Below are 17,467 nucleotides of genomic sequence, written 5' to 3'. Positions count from 1 at the left end.
ATCCGTCGCTGGGGAGGACGGTTCATTCCTCAGGGTACATTCCGGGGCCATGTAAAGTGGGGAACCACCCTTGGGCCAAGTAAAGTGGGGAACCACCCTTGGGTCCCACACTTTGTTTGCTGCCCTGGCGCAGCTGGACGGTATCCCTGACATTGGCCAGACCCCAGTCCGTTAGCACGGCCTTTTTCGTCTGCAAAAAGAACATATTTGAACAGCATTTTTCATTACGGTGTAGATTTTGAGACAGGCATGCCACGGAAACTGCACAAATGACGTCACCCTACCTAGTGCCTCTTTAATGTCACTGTGACATTAATTAGGTGCCACTAGTACAGGGGTCAGGAACCTATGGCTCTAGAGCCACATGTGGCTCTTTTGGGAACTGTATATTGCTCTTACTTATCTAGGGTTGTCAACCATCCCTTGAAATAGGGAATCGTCCTGTATTTATAAATAAAAGTATGGGTTCCATATTGAGTTGAAACAGGACAGGGGAGGTTAAAAAGTGTTAAAATGCAGGAAAGTACATCTAAGAAATACAAAATTCTCCCAGACCTTCACCATAATGAAGTTGCCCTGTTCAATAAAAGCAATAACTTGACAGTACACTCTAAAACTTTGGGGCTTAATTGAAATACATGCTTTTGATTGTATTCAGTGTTTTTAAAAGGGTGTGGCTCTCCCGAAAATCATTTTTTTTTTAAACTTGGCTTTTATGACTCTCTGCACCAAAAAGGTTCCTGAACCCTGCACTAGTAAAACACGATGTCTGCCCTGTGGTGTCCGGAGTAGCACTTCTAGCAGGAGCGGAATTGGAGGAAAGGCATAGAGCAGTCCGTCTGGCCAATCGTGAGCTAAGGCATCCAGGCCCACTGCTTCGCTCTCCTGGGTGCGTGAGAACCACATTCGGCAGTGTGTGGACCCCTGGCGCAGCTGGACTGTATCCCTGACATTGGCCAGGCCCCAGTCCGTTAGCACGGCCTTCTTCGTCTGCAAATCAACCTGACATGTACAGGAAAAATCTGGTGTGTTTTATGCAGTCACTGATTGTTATTTGTTGTAAGTTTCTCATCTACCAATTAAGAAGATCCTCCTTTTCATGTTGGGAAAGTGTAATATTGTTAGTAATAATGATGAACAGTTTGAATTTGATGGTGATGGTTAGAATATGTGGGGAAGGGTACATATTTTGAATGTCCAGCATGAATTCTGGAAATAGGCAGGGGTTCTGGGTAGGGATGGGCATACGGTGAAAATTTCTTTGTCGGGAGAATTAATGATTAATAATCCGTTAACCATTAACATTTTTATATTAAAAACAGCACACATTTAGGCCCACCATGCCCTATTATGCCCTAAAACAAAAATACATCAAAAACATCATGTTTTTCTTTGAGGATTTGTTTTTATTAACAACACAAGTGTCAAGTGATTAACAAGAAAAGTTAAACCTGAAATGCGCAAACGAGGGAGGCTTCAAGTTGCGAGCCAACAACGAAGGCACATAACGGTGCAGACATCGAGGCGAGGCTATGTTGAGATGAATCACCGCCGTCTTTTACAAGGCTTGGATGCGCGGTGTTCAAGTGATAGGCCTACATCATGGACGTTGTCGATTAACTGTATTTGTAATTCACATTGCAGTAATTACAGTACACTTTGTCATTTTCTAACCGAAAGTAGAATGAGATTAGCCAACATCTCCAGGCAAAGGAAACATAATTTCTAGAGCCAAATAGATCGAAATTTACCTCAAAATAGCAATGCAATTTCGTTACAAACAATATCCAACACAAAATGATCACTTACAGACTTATATTGTCCAAGGCTCAAGTGTGAAAAGATATTAATTGCGGGAGAGATGAAGTCCGGTGGCTTTACGGCAGAAAACACTTGAAAAAACTGGCTGCAACTAACCAGGAAGTAGAGTTGCGCTTAAGGCGCAGTACCGCGAGAAAGTCCACTAGGTGGCGGTATTCACCATAGGATTTACGTGAGAGAAACTAAACTCAGGCATGGAATCAAATGGAAGGCAGAACAACCTACATTCCAGTTTTTGTTTTGTTTTTGTTTAACGGTTCGTCAGCGAAAATTAATTTCTTCGACTAAATGTTTAATGATCAATCATCGGTTAATCGGTTAATTATGCCCATCCCTAGTTCTGGGTCAGGGAGGTAGTGGGGCTTCTTAAGTCAATATTTCATTAGAATCTTTCACTTGGTGATACAAGCACCAAATCAGGTACACAGGTGCTCCAGGGCCTACTCTCCCAGAAAAGGTCGCTATCCAGGTGAAAAAACAAGATGGCGGCCATTTTTCAAGATGGCCGCCTCATTAAAGGTGAAAAAAGCTGTTTTCGTCTTAGAATGGCAAGTAATATAGATATCTGAGTGATGGAAATATTAATTTTTTATTAATATTCTGACCAGGACAAATTCATAGTATCATTATTTCATCACAAAATGGCCACCACTTTTCAAAATGGCAGCCCTTACGTGACTGAAAATGCACATTTATGACATACAGCTGTCCGATAGCAGGTATTCAATAATGCATACTAACCTTGCCATCACTGTTGGAATACAATGTTGTAAACACAATTTTGTTTACATTCTGTATTAGAGTGATGTTATAGCACAACCAGGGCACAGTGGTGACATCACTACTGTGAGACTCAGCATGGGGTTCAGTGTCAGCTTGTGGTACAATAGCTGTAGTTGCAGTTTACTAACTCTTTAGTATACTCAGTTTAGTTGTATTGTTAGTATTTATAGTCTCCCATATGCTATCCAATAAGACCCTGTATATAGCTTAATTAGAAATGTAGTTAGTGTAGTTAGAAATTTAGTTAGATAGACGCACCTGAATTGACAGGATGTGCCAGCGCGGGAGAGCCGAGCCAAGGGAAACGGGGCTTCAGTTACCCGGATAGTGTACAGACTTCAGATCACATAACGCAATTCTGGTCTGACCAGGACTATAACGATTAGCGTTTCCATACAGGACGAACTTTGTTTCCATGGCCTGGTTAACCCGCCTCCCTCGGTTTGCTACTGGTTGAGGGCTGTGCCGAAGTTTAAACCAAACATTTCTTAGCCCAATAGAAAGTCTCTGCTTAAACCACGTCACTGCCTTGAACACATCTCCACCCAGGACTGTTGGAAATGCACAGTTGATTGGTTCCAGACAAAGTGGGTAGAGATCCCGCTGTAGCGAGAAAGAGCAAGCTCCTGGCCCTAATGTGTGTAGCTGAGCCGAAGGCGTTGCGTCACCAGTAGGGCGGAGCCCGGCTAGGGCAGAAGATGACTTAACCTTGTTGTGTCCCATATCTCAATGTGCTTTGATAATTTGAACGGTTGGGTGGTAAAAGGATAGACCCTCGGCCTTTAACCGTATTACACAAGATGTCTGCTAAAAATCCATTGAGCTGCAGTACGTGTCGGGAACAATACCTCAATCACCCTGACCCTGAGCACGGGGGCCCCGCAAGGTTGTGTGCTCATCCCCCTGCTGTTCACGCTGCTGACACATGACTGCACAACGACCCACAGCACTAACCATCTGATGAAGTTTGTGTACGATACAACACTGGTGGGCCTCATCACTAAGGGTGACGAGACTCACTACAGAGAAGAAGTAGATTTGCTGGCCAGATGGTGTAAGGACAACAACCTCCTGCTGAATGTCAACAAGACCAAGGAGATTGTTGTCAACTTTCAGAGGGGCCAAAAACAACTGCTACCACTGACCATCGACAATGATGTTGTGGAGAGAGTGAGCAGCACAAAATTCCTTGGAGTGCACATCAGCGACGACCTCTCTTTGACCACAAACACATCATCACTGGCGAAGAAGGCACAACAGCGCCTCTACTTTTTGTGCAAACTGAAGAAGGCAAGTGCTACACCCTCCATCATGACAGCATTCCACAGAGGAACCATCAAGAGCATCCTGATCAGCTGTGTGACACAGTGTGGGGAGGAGGTTGCACAGAGCAAAACAGGAAGACACTCCAGCGCATTGTGAACACAGCGTAGAAGATCATTGGAGCGCCACTCCCTCTCTGCAGGACATTTACACCACCCGCCCCACCCGAAAAGCACTGATGATCACCAAGGACACAACCCACTGGGCAAAAAGACGTCCAAACAACGTCTTTTCCAGGTCATTGTTGGACGTCCCAGCAGGGTACCAGAATGTAACGCCAGATGACGTCTTTTTTTTGCGTTATTATGACGTCAGGTATGAACGTCATCAGGACCTCCAGATAAGGGCAAATTCTAGTCCATATTAGGTCATTAGGGATGTCTTATCAACGTCTTTTTCGAAATTGGAATGAACCTCTCCCCCTCCTTACCTCAGTAGTGCGGCCATTAAATGTATTCTATCCAAAACTCCATTTGCTAAAACGAGATAACCTAACATAGCCTCATAACAAAAGCCTAACAACCTAACAAACAGGTCAATTCTTACCCACAGACTCGTTGAATTAAGATGGCAGATTTTCAAAGCAAAAAAGTTAAACTACACAGCTCAACACCCAGCAATGGTGGTATTTTGAGAAAATTAAGGGTAAAGGGTTCTTGAAAAGCAAGACAGTTGAGATTCGAACAAATCCCATCTTAAGACAAATGGTACACACAGTCTCACCTATGCCAGACTTTGTGCACAATCTTTAAAAAGTCCTTTGATGCTCCATGTATGCAACACAATGCAAAATAGCATTTCTTGTTAATTGTATCGACTGCTTCAGAACTGAAGTAACCTCATCACTGCCTCCCATTCAGATCACTCAAATGTTCTAATCTGTTGCTAAAATAAATAAAATGTCTTATAGCAAATGGGACATCACTCTTTGTGGACGTCTTTTTGACTTTAAATTAACTCTGTGAGTTGTCATTCAAACATTTAAGTGACAGCATTAAAAACCTTGAAACTTCTAGTTTTCAAAATATACAGACAATTATCACATGGAAAGTGACAGGGGGGCTTACTTTTATTTAGCAAACACTTTTGTTTACAAGGTTAAATCTTCAAAAGTCTTGACTACATACCTCTGCAACGTTTTTTTTTTTTTTTGTAGAGTTGTGTTTACATTCAATTAAAAAAAAATTGTATTACATTAACTTTACTGTCATATTCTTTTTTGTTAGGCTTTTCAGAAGAGGGGGAGATAACAAATGTGATCTTTTTCAAGAATAATTAACACCACTGCGAATTTCATGAAGTATTGATGATTATGACTCGTACACTATCATCTCTTAACAACATTACCGGTGTATTACAAAACCCAAAAGTCTTGAAATTCGAAGTAGTGTTAAATACTCTTGAAAACTTTCTTATGAAATACTGTAGGATCCAACATATTGGAAGAAAAGACATTGTACCTTGGGTTAAGAGACAGTTCATCTGAATGAAAACTCTGCATTACATCAATGGGTCTTACATCTGCCACATCATATCATTTCACAATCGTCCAGTTTTACAACATATATTTTTTAAAAATATGATGGTAACACTAAATTTTAACATTACATAGCTTAGCACTAATATATACAATGTTAACCCATTGATGCCTAAAGCACTTGCAGAAAAGGGTGCTGATGCCATACAAAACTCCAGGCGCCAGGGCCAATGTTGCACAACCCAACATCCAGCATCAATAGGTTAATGCCTGCATAAGTAACTTGTAAGGCATGTAAGGTAAGCGTACCCATTAAGCCCACCAAAATCTAAATTTCTTTATTTTTCAATCATCTTCACATAATTTTTTTATGAAATATTTAGTTAAATAGTAAGATTTACCTCTCTTCTCAATGTTTGTCACTGAGTTGATGGATATTTCAAAGTACAATATAAAGATTTTTTACGAGAAAAGTGAAAAGTCTGAATGGGCTTAAATGGTACCATTGGTACCATTTAAGCCCACTTGTGTTCCAAATAAGCTCATATAGTTATTTCTCTATCAAAATACCTGGTGAGGTGTGTGAAATGAGTTTAAACAGTGGAGCCTACATGGCATAAATGGTTTCAGACCAAAAATGTAAGATTTGCTAAACAAAATAGTGCATAAAACCTAATTAAATATTACGGCATCTTTTACTTCATATACTTCATAAAATTCTACATCCAAACAGAGAAATGTATTTTTTCTTATTGATTATTGTTAGTTCATTACATTACGCCTTTTAAACCAACAACTTGGGATTGTACAGCACTTTTTATGTCCCTCAAAGGCATTTTTCATAAGCATGCATGCAAACTTGCATGCATTTCAATGGGGTGTACCATTTAAGCCCACCTTGTACCCATTAAGCCCGCCTATACAAAAAGCTATTTTATGGAAATAATCAACTCCACAAAACATTTCATGATGCATTTCTTTAAAGACCAATGCCAAACAAACTGGAATATGCTTAGAATTCATACCTAACCACCTTAAGTCTTACGGTAGAGTAAGATAAAGATGGTGTGTGGTTGTATCAAGAAAATATTGGCGTGTGCTCGCTCATAAAACACATCTTTCCATTTGAAGGGAAATGCTATAATTTAGTAAAATACTGCATGTATACATATATTAAGGCTGTAACGATATTGCATCGAACCGAGGGATCGCGGTACGCAGACCCACGAACCCCTATCGCGAAGCTTCCTCACAGAATCGCGATATGCCCTTTTAAAGTTGTTACCCCTCAGTGTAGAACACAACAGGCAACATACAGGCAAGAGTTTGCATATGCGCTTAAAAACACCAGTAGAAAAGGGGCGCACACGTTCGTGTAACAGTTCCTTTCACCCCTTTCTCATATAAAATGCTCCTTCCAACCAGCACGTTGCTGTTATCCATTGCCTGAGCAACCTCCGTGAGACGAAAAACGTGGGCCAACATCGGAAGGTGAAGGACAAAGGAACAACAGACCAAGAAGGCTTTTATAAACGTGTCAAGATTTTTTTTTTATTCATGCATGCGCGATGTATTGCGAGTGGAGTTTGACGTTGGAGCAGAGAGAGAGAGAGAGAGAGAGCGCGCGAGAGAGCGCACGAGATGCTCCGCCTGCCTATAAATCAGCCTGGAATCGCTTGTAGGGAGATGCCCGAAGTCGGACGAACGTTGAGGTCGATAGGCAGGATATTAGGCAGCATTATTTCTTCCCACATTAATGTTAGGCTATATTGTAAAATTACCGCCTGCATAAGCAGAAAGCATGCTCCATTTCAGCCTCTGCATTCATTCTCGCTCTTGACAAAATGTCAAACCACAAAACAAAACGAAAAACGTGCACGTTACGTAGCAGTGAGAACTAACTGAGGTTCATTCCGAGTTTTGATTGTAGGCTACGGGCAGGCGCTGCTGCACGACCAAAAAAAGCTACGGAAATATTTAACTTAATCAAAATTAAGTGTTGCATTTCTTTAAGTAGCCTAACTTAATACAACATGTTTCCTGACGATATATGGCCAGTTGTTTTAATGTTTGGATTTTGGATAGGTCTAATGTTTGATAAAGTAAGACAGCTGCCAATGACCATACACCTTGACCACCCCCCCTCACTCTCTCTTTCTCTCTCTCTCTCTCTCTCTCTCTCTCTCTCTCTCTCTCTCTCTCTCTCTCTCTCTCTCTCTCATACACTCAACATATGATCTTAGCCTATTTATAAGCCTTTTTCCTTGGTGAACTAATATCCCTTATTTCTCTGTGTTGTGTTTTGATGTCAACACCTGGGAACAGGTTGCAGTGGTAGCCTATATCGGCAACATCATTCAGCCTTGTAAGCCTACAAAATTAATGCAGGCAGGTAAATGCAAAAACAGATATTAATTACAAAGTATATATATAATTTATTTTTCTTCTTATTTTTTTTTCAAATTTAAAAAAAAAAAAAAAATTGTGTGAAATCGTGGGGCATATCGAACCGTGGGTCATATATCGTGATACAAACCGAATCGTGGGTTGGGTGTATCGTTACAGCCTTAATATATATAAATCATTACATTTACCTCTTAGTTTACTAAATATGAAAGTATTTTCAAAACATTTGACTTAAACTAGCTGATATTGTATGATTTCTGACATGTCCCAAAACAGTAAAGTTTTGAGGCAACTTCTTGTCAGTAGTCCTGAGACTGGATTCACTTGGACGGGAATAACTCGACGATAAAAAATGTGATTTGTTTGCAATAAAAAACATTTTGTCAGTTACTAAACCCTTTAATTGGATAGGGTGATGGAACAACAACATTCACCTTTTCCCTTTCTTTAAATTGACCTCAAAGTTGAAAGTGGGCTTAAAGGGTACATGGGCTTAATGGGTACGCTTACCTTACTAAGCGAAATCAAACATTTGTTAGGTCCTTACTGAGGTTATATTAGGTAATAAATCCCTAATTGTGCATGAACAAGGCATTTGCGAATACATGCCTAACATATGTTTGATTTTGCTTGCAAGTTACTTATACAGCATACAGGCATTAACACTGTATGTATTAGAGCTAATAGATGTAATGATAAAATAAAGTGTTGCCAAAATGATAATCAAAATAATTCTGCTGGGAAGCTTTGAGAGAAGTTGTAGTGCCTTTGTTCGTTTGTTGGTTGAGATGGGAACGTCATAAACATATTCAAAGAAGGTGAAAACAGAGCTGAGCTGTGCTGGATATAACAAGTTGCAGACCCAGTAAAGCTTGAACAGCTTGTCAATTGTGCAAGTCAGGCCGTCTGCAACGGGAATGGTCACACGGTCATTCCTGGCGGTTATGACAGACTCTTCAGGTTCCCAATGCAGACCACTAGTGGTTGGGTTGTGGATTCCATCTCAGTGTCAGTAGTGCAGTGAAGAGGGATGTGAAGTTGGTTTCCAGACTGAGAAGAAGTAGAAGAGGAGGAAGAAGAAGAAGGGGGAGAGAGAGAGAGACACACATCATCAATAATACTTAATAGCAAGTTTTACTTAACTGATTGAAAGGTATGAAGCATACCAGTCAAACTAAGTATACAGGCATGAAAACGGGTCAGGGGTGAAAAAGGTGAGAAAGGTGCGGCGTGGCGCGGTGGCACGGAGCGGCGCGTGTGCTGCGGCGCGTGTGCTGCAGCGGTGCGCGCGAATGTGTGGTGTGCAGTGGCGTTTTTGGGGGATAGTGTTGAGTCATACTAGGGGGGTCTGGGGGCATGGTCTCCCATGGGAGAAAATTTAGCTAAAACCGTCTTTAAATGATGAATTTTGAGCATACTGTAGCGACCCAGGGACAGTGAACATAAGAACTGTCAACCATCTTCGTTACTTCATGACTGTCATGCTGACGCAAGAAATTTAAGCGGTTAAATAAGTTGTTAAAAGGTCACTAATCATTGTGTCAAAGTGAAATTTCTGTAATGCTTTCCTATGAAAATGTATAATCAAAAATCTGCAAAAACTGTGAGGTGTGTATTCACTTTCGTGATATACTGTATATGAAATTCATTTTGCAATGCGGTATACGTATGAACTTATACAGTATAATATCAGGAAGGAGCCAAGACTGACTTGCACCAACACAGACCCACACGCAAACACACCCAAACGCAAACACACACACACACACACACACACACACATTCCTACCAAAGATGTCAGCGATGCAGAGTCCTAGCTGGCCAATAGTGTGTGAGGTGTTAAGTTCCGCCTCTCCGTGCAGCAGCAGCAGGTTGGAGGGCGGGACCTTTAGCTTGACTGACAGGTCTTCCACTGCATGCTTCAGAAGCTCTGTCTGCAACACACATACACATAAATATTACTGACACACACATCAGCTGTATAGGGTTATCTACTTTCCATGGCTTCCCCCAACTATAAAACAGAATTATAATACTTCCTGTAAAAAGTCTTTGACTAGGCAAAGCGCTATACAAAACAGATGTACTGCTGTGTGTGTGTGTGTGTGTGTGTGTGTACCTGTGCTAGTTGTATTTGGTGTATGTCTGGTCTGTGGCGTATCTTTAAGTTTACCAGTCGTGCCGGTGTGTTCTGCTGATGCTGCTGCAAGCGTTTTCATTGGCTGGTTTTCCTGCGAGGGCGTGGACTGCATACGATGGCGATGTCGGCATCGTCAGACTCCTCTCCTTCATCCTCCTCCTTTAATTGGCTAGCTGCCGCAGCAATCCCGGCCCCTCTGGTGATGGACGCAGCAGGGAGCCAAGCGCATCCAGCCTCATGTTAATCTCCCTGTCACACGCACACACACAATGTAAGGAAAGTTGACAAGTCACTGTAGAGAAAGTGTCAGTGCGTGGCATGCACACAAGTGTGTGTGTGTTGTGTACTCACGTTAGTTTGCGGTTGGGCCGCCGCCGTGCCTTGAGTGGTGTGGAGGGGGAGGGGGGCGGAACGCCTCAGCACAGTCCTAACACCAACACATACACACACAAGGATGCATTAACACACATCAACATGATGGATATGGTAAGCATACAGCAATAAATTGGAAAAATATTGTAGGGGCTACTATGTTGACTCATGGTCTGTGTGTGTGTGTGTGTGTGTGTGTGTGTGTGTGTGTGTGTGTGTGTGTGTGTGTGTGTGTGTGTGTGTGTGTGTGTGTGTGTGTGTGTGGTGTGTGTGTGTGTGTGTGTGTGTGTGTACACTCACATTGTGCTTTGCATGGGTTTGGTCACCTGGTCCGAGTCATCTGAGAGTTCGGTACACTGCTTCCCTCACCATCGCTGTCGCTGTCAGAAATCTGTCAAACACACAATATACAGTCTCAAGTTTGCCATCCGTGTTAGCTGTAACTCATCCAAATACTGCTACTTTATACAGCAGGCACATATTTACTGACCAAGTTGCTCTCTATGACAAAAGTGCTATGGGCTACAGTGACAGGTAAACAAGAAACAACAGGTTAACAACACTTGGCGCTAATTAGTTCTCTACAACTACAAACCGCTGCTGTTCCCTTCCGTTTGGGATCCATATCACCAAACTATAGTTCTCTTGAACTTAACGGCATTGTTATAAGAATATGGCTATGACAGCCTTAAATAGCAGGTTAAAATATGGTCATTGACATTTTGGTGACAAGGTCATAACTCTGTATCGCAATGAGGTCCTAACAGAGGCTCTGCATGAAAGTGTTTTTAAAGATTAAAAGAAGTTTTTAAAAGTAACTATCCTTTGAAAAATACCTGCACAAAATCAACCAGAAAAGACATCTCAGATTTTACACTGCAGCGGCTTCGGAGTCAGAAGATGTGTGAGAACTGTGTAGCACTTTTCATCTGAAAATGGGAGCAGAAAATTGTACAGCAGTACTTAAATTTCACATTTACTAAAGTCTCTGTGTTATTATAACACTATCACAGTAACATATTTATCACAATTGCATACAATACAACAATAAAAAAAAAAATCTAAAAAAACAAATGAAAGGAGGCAGAGGGCCTGTAAGTGGATGGCAATTAGACACATGATCACATAGACAATATGATACACACACACACACACACACACACACTTACCATCAGTCTGATCATCCAACTGTTCAATCAGAGTAGGAGCTTGGACAGATGTGGCCACAAGACCTGGGCCCTGACGAAGAGAGAAGAGAGAGAGAGGGGGAGAGCACGTTAGTTCCCAGTGCATTGAAGGTACTTTTAAAATCCCGTAGCCATAACTGGTGTTGATACCTTGGTAGTCGCCACACTTCACACGCAGCTGTTCTACTCTGCCACATAAAACTCAAACTTTGAATCTTCTTTTCAAACGTCATGGTATCGTCACCAATTACCATTGCCTACAAAATCTCGTGCGTGGCCGTTTTATCCCTCGAACAGCGTACATCTGGCACGTCGCACCCTCCATCTGAAACAACTGCCGGTATTTTCCCAACACACCGTCATACGAGGTCTACCGAGACAAAACACGACAGCGTTGACCAGTTGCCCAGATCTACCATATTCAACTACATACTGAAACAGTGAAAACCACGACACTTACATGGAACTACGGTTCAAAGCTTGTCTATTGACTGGCCACAACAACAACCAAGCCGACATAATGTGATTCGGAAATTCGTTTCTATCACCTTTCATCGAGCCAACACAAAACAGTGGGATACTGCTTGCTTTTACTGGTGCTATTCTTTATCATGTACGAGGGTGGCGGATGGTCTGATTTCCATGATTTGACGCAGAACTGCTTACTTTTGAAGCGCTGAAGTTTAAAATCGCCTCTATGCTAGCTAGCCCTTGCCTTACCCCCTCCGATACCGGCTACTAGCAGCATCCACTTTTGCCCCACTACCAGTACTAGCTCTACGTCAATCCATCCGTGGTGTTTCAGTATCCTTGCACAAATCCTGTCAGACTTTCTTTCTTTTATGTTCAGAAAATAGCTTTCAAACTTCACATCAGTAAAGTGCCGCCTGATTTATTCCACACCAGCTAATTATCAGTTACCATATGTGATGCGATCTGGGAAAACCCTTCACATGGTGGGATTTTACATTTTTGAGATATCATTACCATTTAAAAGTCAATTTCAAGCTCTTTCCAAAGGTGTTTTCGTTATTTTCATATCTTGTCTCTATCAAATGTTATACTTACCCAAAGTCAACTTAGTCGTTCGGAGGAATTCTGAGAAAAAACACTCTAAAGGTTGAGTATGGAGCTTGTGGCCAGAGGAGGTATTGCAACTATGCAAGGCGATTGTGGCCACAGTGAGTATTGCAACTATGCAAGGCGATTGTGGCCAGAGAAGGTATTGCAACTATGCAAGGCACTTGTGGCCAGAGTAGGTATTGCAACTTAGGAAAATGTGAGGTTGAGTATGGAGGATTGTGGCCAGAGTAGGTATTACAACTATTTTTTCTTTGATTTAGTTAATGTGTTTAGTTTTGAGTTTGAGTCAAAGAAACAACTAAGGAAACAAACAAAAAACATCCTTGTTTCAACACAGCATGGATAGCACATTATTATGGATGATAATTATGATCATATTAGTAATTATTATTATGAATATTATAGCTATTGGGATACTCTGTTTAATTGAGCCATTCTAAGTACTTGGGACACTCTAATCCCCAATGGAGATATTATCATAGTTAGTATTTCATTCAGTGCTTGATTATTATTATCATCTTTCATAGCCTATTAGTTTGTAAGAACAATTGTAATCCACATCAATACAATGTCGTGCTCCTAGACTTTCACTATGCAAGAACTGTTTTCTTTGATCAGCTGTAATACAGCATAGGCCTACTTTTAAAAAAAATGCAGGATATTAGCTCTTACTCTCTCAGATAGCTATCTAGAATATGGATCACTCCAGGTGAGAGGCACTGCTGAGAAGCAGTGCAGCGTCCTGATACGATGCTCCGGATGCCTCACTGATGGTGGGAGATACGGGCAGGACAGTTTTTTTGGTCAAGGTACCTCTTAAAGATTAGTCTCCTCCTTCTGTATTGTCTCTAGTGGAATTTTGCTCTCATCCATGAGCATAGCACAGCCCCACCCCCCAAACCATCACCACAACTGAGGTAGCTCATCATAGAAGTGGACTCCGCCCCTAGTCCCTCACCATAAATGGATTACTTAGAGTAAGGGATACCAAAAAGGGAGTGATTCCCAACCATCCAAACCACAGGTCACACTGGAGAGAGCAGGAAGGAGAGGATGATATCCAAACCATCTTGAAGGAAGAGGGAATGTAAGGCAATAGACTCAAAGGCCTTATGAGGTACTTAGGTTATACAGGTCTGATGGACAGGATATAAATACACATTTCTTTCTTTCTTTCTTTCTTTCTTTCTTTATTTCTTTCTTTATTTATTTTTTCCTTTAATTTATTGTGCCCTGCCATGATTTCATGATCATATCACACACTCCTGTGCAGTAGGTGGCGATATACAAGCTACATTGTGAACCGCCATTAACTTGAAGAAGAAGAAGAAGAAGAAGAACCATCCAAACTCCTCCAATTGCCTCAGGTCTAATGTGAGCCTTGATGTTGGCAAAGCTAAATTAAACAGAAACAAATGTAATTGATAGAATCCGAGATCGGACTTTGGAATGGCCTCATATTCAAGCGAAGGGGCATTAGGTTTTACTACTGCTACCCGTAACATTGATGATTCTCACTACTTAGAGAATTAAGTCTCAGAAGCAATAGGCTACTTGAATGAAAGCAACATTTAAAGATTTCATTAATCTCATTTATTTATCTTCAGTAAATTTGGAATCCAATGTCACTACTTCTGAGGACAACACAACAGTAGGCCTAGCACATTGCACTTGGTTTTGATATTCAGATTAATATTTTTATTTGTATTATTATTATTATTAGGCCTATAGTTAATAACAGAAGGCCACTCATCAAACACTACCTACCACATGCCTGTTAATTTAAAATCGGTTAAACGAATGTAGGCTAATTTCATTATTTTTCCTGGGGTCTGCTGGCTAACTGTGGGTCGTCTATAGGCTACATACTGGCCTCTGTGTATAGAATATAATTTCAAATTAAATTGTGATTCGTCATGTAGGCCTATAGTCATGTAGCCTATTCGTAATTTACTGCCCAACTTTTGCCATTTTAAAATAGGTTCCTAAAGCATTCCACCAGGTAAAGAAACGAATGACGTGTAGGCCTATTGGACCTGCCATTTTACTGTTTAGGGTGTGAAGCGAAAATATCAGCAAAATGTGTCAGAAATGCAAAAATGGGAACTATCAGTGTCTCGGAAAAGTGCAATGAGCTCTCTGCTCGGGAGGTAAAACTTGGTTTTGCGCGATTCCATAACACCAGCTGCACGTGTTATGGAACATAGGCTATAGCCTACATGCCTCGGAATAGGCTACTTGTAGTAGGCTACAGTACGGTGAAGACTGCTTTGTTTTTTTACCCTCTGCAGCAGGCAGCACAGACATAACAGAAGAGAAAATGTTTTCTCCGCGCTTATCTTCTTCACTATCTCGCGCGTCGCTTGAAGGACTTATAGGTGATTTGAAAGACTGGGGTGAAAGTCACCGGTGCATCTCAGTTTGACTTTGAAATTTGACTGTTGAAGATGTGTTAACTGAACCCATTAGTTAGGCGAGACATAAATGCATAGATATATTATTTTTCAACATCTGAGTTGATCCAGTGACGCTTCTACAGTGTTAGGGAGCCAGTTATGACCAAATCCACGACTCTCAATTCAGCACAGCGTATGACAAAGTGTGTATACCAGCGCGGCAAAAGAATGCATGTTTTCGCTATGCGTCGGAATAGTAGCCTACAAGAGCAAGTTTGACCCTCTGCAGCAGGCAGCACAAAAATAGAGAGGAGAAACTTTTTTCTTCACTGTCCGGTGCGTCGCGGGAAAGGACTGACATGAACTAAACGTCACCGAGTAGGCTATCTCAGATTGACTCTGGAAACGGACTGCTGAAGACGTGTGAACTGAACACATTCATTTGGCACGGTTCTAAATAAAAGCATTTTAATCTTCCACATCTGAGATGATCCGATGAGGCTTCTTTAAATTACAGAAACCTAACAAGCCCTGTCTTGACCACATCTACATCTTTCAATTCAGCACCGTTTATTATGACAACAAGTAGGACACAGCGCAGTAAATTAAACTTTTCGTTATAGATAAATCACACGTCCGCTTTAGTTTTAGGTTTGCACGTGAGCTATCCAATAAAAAAAATGAAATCTACATTCCAGTGCCGTTTAGTAGTCTAATTGCAGTTGTAGTGATAAACTGCAAGAGGCACATGAGACTGGAGTTGAAATGCACAGGGCTCGACGACCTCTCCGATCCACGGAGAGATGTCGCCTACTGTTTCTTTGTATTCATTGTTCCTTCTTTCTTTAGACCTATAACTTAAGGGAAAACTCTGCTTCATCGAGACAGAAGGCATTCTTAACTGCTCAGATGCGCTGACAATGAGTGAATACACATGTGTAAATTGTGAGCCTTCAAGTCTACAAACGCTGATGTTTTTTCCTCAACCTCGCGCGCCCCTGTGCTTAAAGCCTAATCAGCACGTTGGCTGCGCAGGCAGGCTGCTCACGGCTGCCTCCCCTCTCACCATACATCGGGCCGTTTCAATCTTCATTTTAACACATTAAAACAGTGATTTCAGACAAAATATTTTCAGAGGTGATAGACAAGATGTTAAACAACAACAATTTAATGAAAAACCGATTTCAGGAAAACATCACTTCTCGACCTATTTTCGCTCTTTTCTGAGAAACGGCCAGGGCGACATCGGACGGGTTTTCCCAGATCGCATCACATATTAGCAACCAATGTTAGCAAACCATCCAATATCACATTTCAAACCTTTAATTTTCCCAACACAACACGTTTTAACCATTAAGTTAGTCCACATGTGAATTAAAAGAAAATAAATATAATTTATAGTGCAAGCGTTAAAGATCAATAGCTAACTGAGTATCAATAACTAGCTAAATCTGTAGGCTAGCTTAATGTTCACAGAATCACTGAGGCTGTTCCAATGTTCGTACAGCAAAACTTGTGAAGCAGGGTTTGATTTTAACCATACATTAACGGTAACACACGTAATTGTTACGAAATTATACCAATAAAGTGAATTACTTACGCCAGCCTCTCTCGGTGTCTGAAGTCAAGTCGCCGCATCTTGCATTTCCAACGGTAGAAAAGGCGGGCGGAAGTCTGCTTTCAAATGTCCACAGTCACGCGATTGGACAGCCAAACGGCCGTTAGTTTCTCACTTGTAGCACGACCCAGAAATGAATCTCTTAACTTCAGGTTTCACACATTCTGTGAAATCTTACACAAAAATGACACATAATCTGTCAATGCTGTCTACACATCCCAATGTGTTATTTTTTTTGACACATCTGTTTAGGCAGTCCCCATTGGGTAAATGATTAACTATATTCAGACGTCTAATGGACCTCATAGTTTGACGTCAAAATAGTATACCTATTTTGCACGTCATTTTTGGGTACAGAACTGGTCTTAGACGGACGGACGCGATATGGACAAGATATGAACGTCTATGTGACGTTCTATGTTTAGTGGGAAGGCACCCTGCACACAAACTGGTACAGGTGCCTCCGCTCAGATACCACCAGGCTGGCAAAGACCTTCATACACCAAGCAATCAGGATGCTGAACTCTTAACCCGCCCTCCTATCACCGATAGCCCCCCCTCAACACTGAATTGTGATTGCACATTCTACTTGCACTAACTCGAACACACACACACACACACACACACACACACACACACACACACACACACACACACACACACACACACACACACACACAGCACTGAACTAACTCAAAGGCACACACAAACATGCACACACATGTTGCTGCTGCTTCATGCCTGTTACTTAATGACTGTACTGGAAAACTGGCTACCAACTATAGTTGTAAATATTGCACATTACAATTGCTTACTTTATATGCATTATTATTTCACAATGCTACTATCACTATATCAGAA

At 41.4% G+C, this 17,467-nt stretch overlaps 1 long non-coding RNA gene across 1 annotated transcript; it reads right to left on the bottom strand.

Moving 5' to 3' along the window:
* Window positions 1-8,943: 8,943 nt before the first annotated feature.
* LOC134465876 (uncharacterized) lies at window positions 8,944-17,014 on the bottom strand. The gene is made up of 7 exons (XR_010038197.1): window positions 16,589-17,014; window positions 11,492-11,561; window positions 11,159-11,251; window positions 10,623-10,713; window positions 10,302-10,377; window positions 9,984-10,199; window positions 8,944-9,744 (listed from the first exon to the last, which is right to left on the bottom strand). It is a non-coding gene; the product is annotated as an uncharacterized LOC134465876 (long non-coding RNA).
* Window positions 17,015-17,467: the final 453 nt, after the last annotated feature.

The sequence above is a fragment of the Engraulis encrasicolus genome, chromosome 16 (assembly GCF_034702125.1).
Source record: "Engraulis encrasicolus isolate BLACKSEA-1 chromosome 16, IST_EnEncr_1.0, whole genome shotgun sequence".
NCBI lineage: Eukaryota > Metazoa > Chordata > Actinopteri > Clupeiformes > Engraulidae > Engraulis > Engraulis encrasicolus.
The sequence above is the reverse complement of the archived record's forward strand: the minus strand, read 5'-3'. Positions and strand labels throughout refer to the sequence as shown.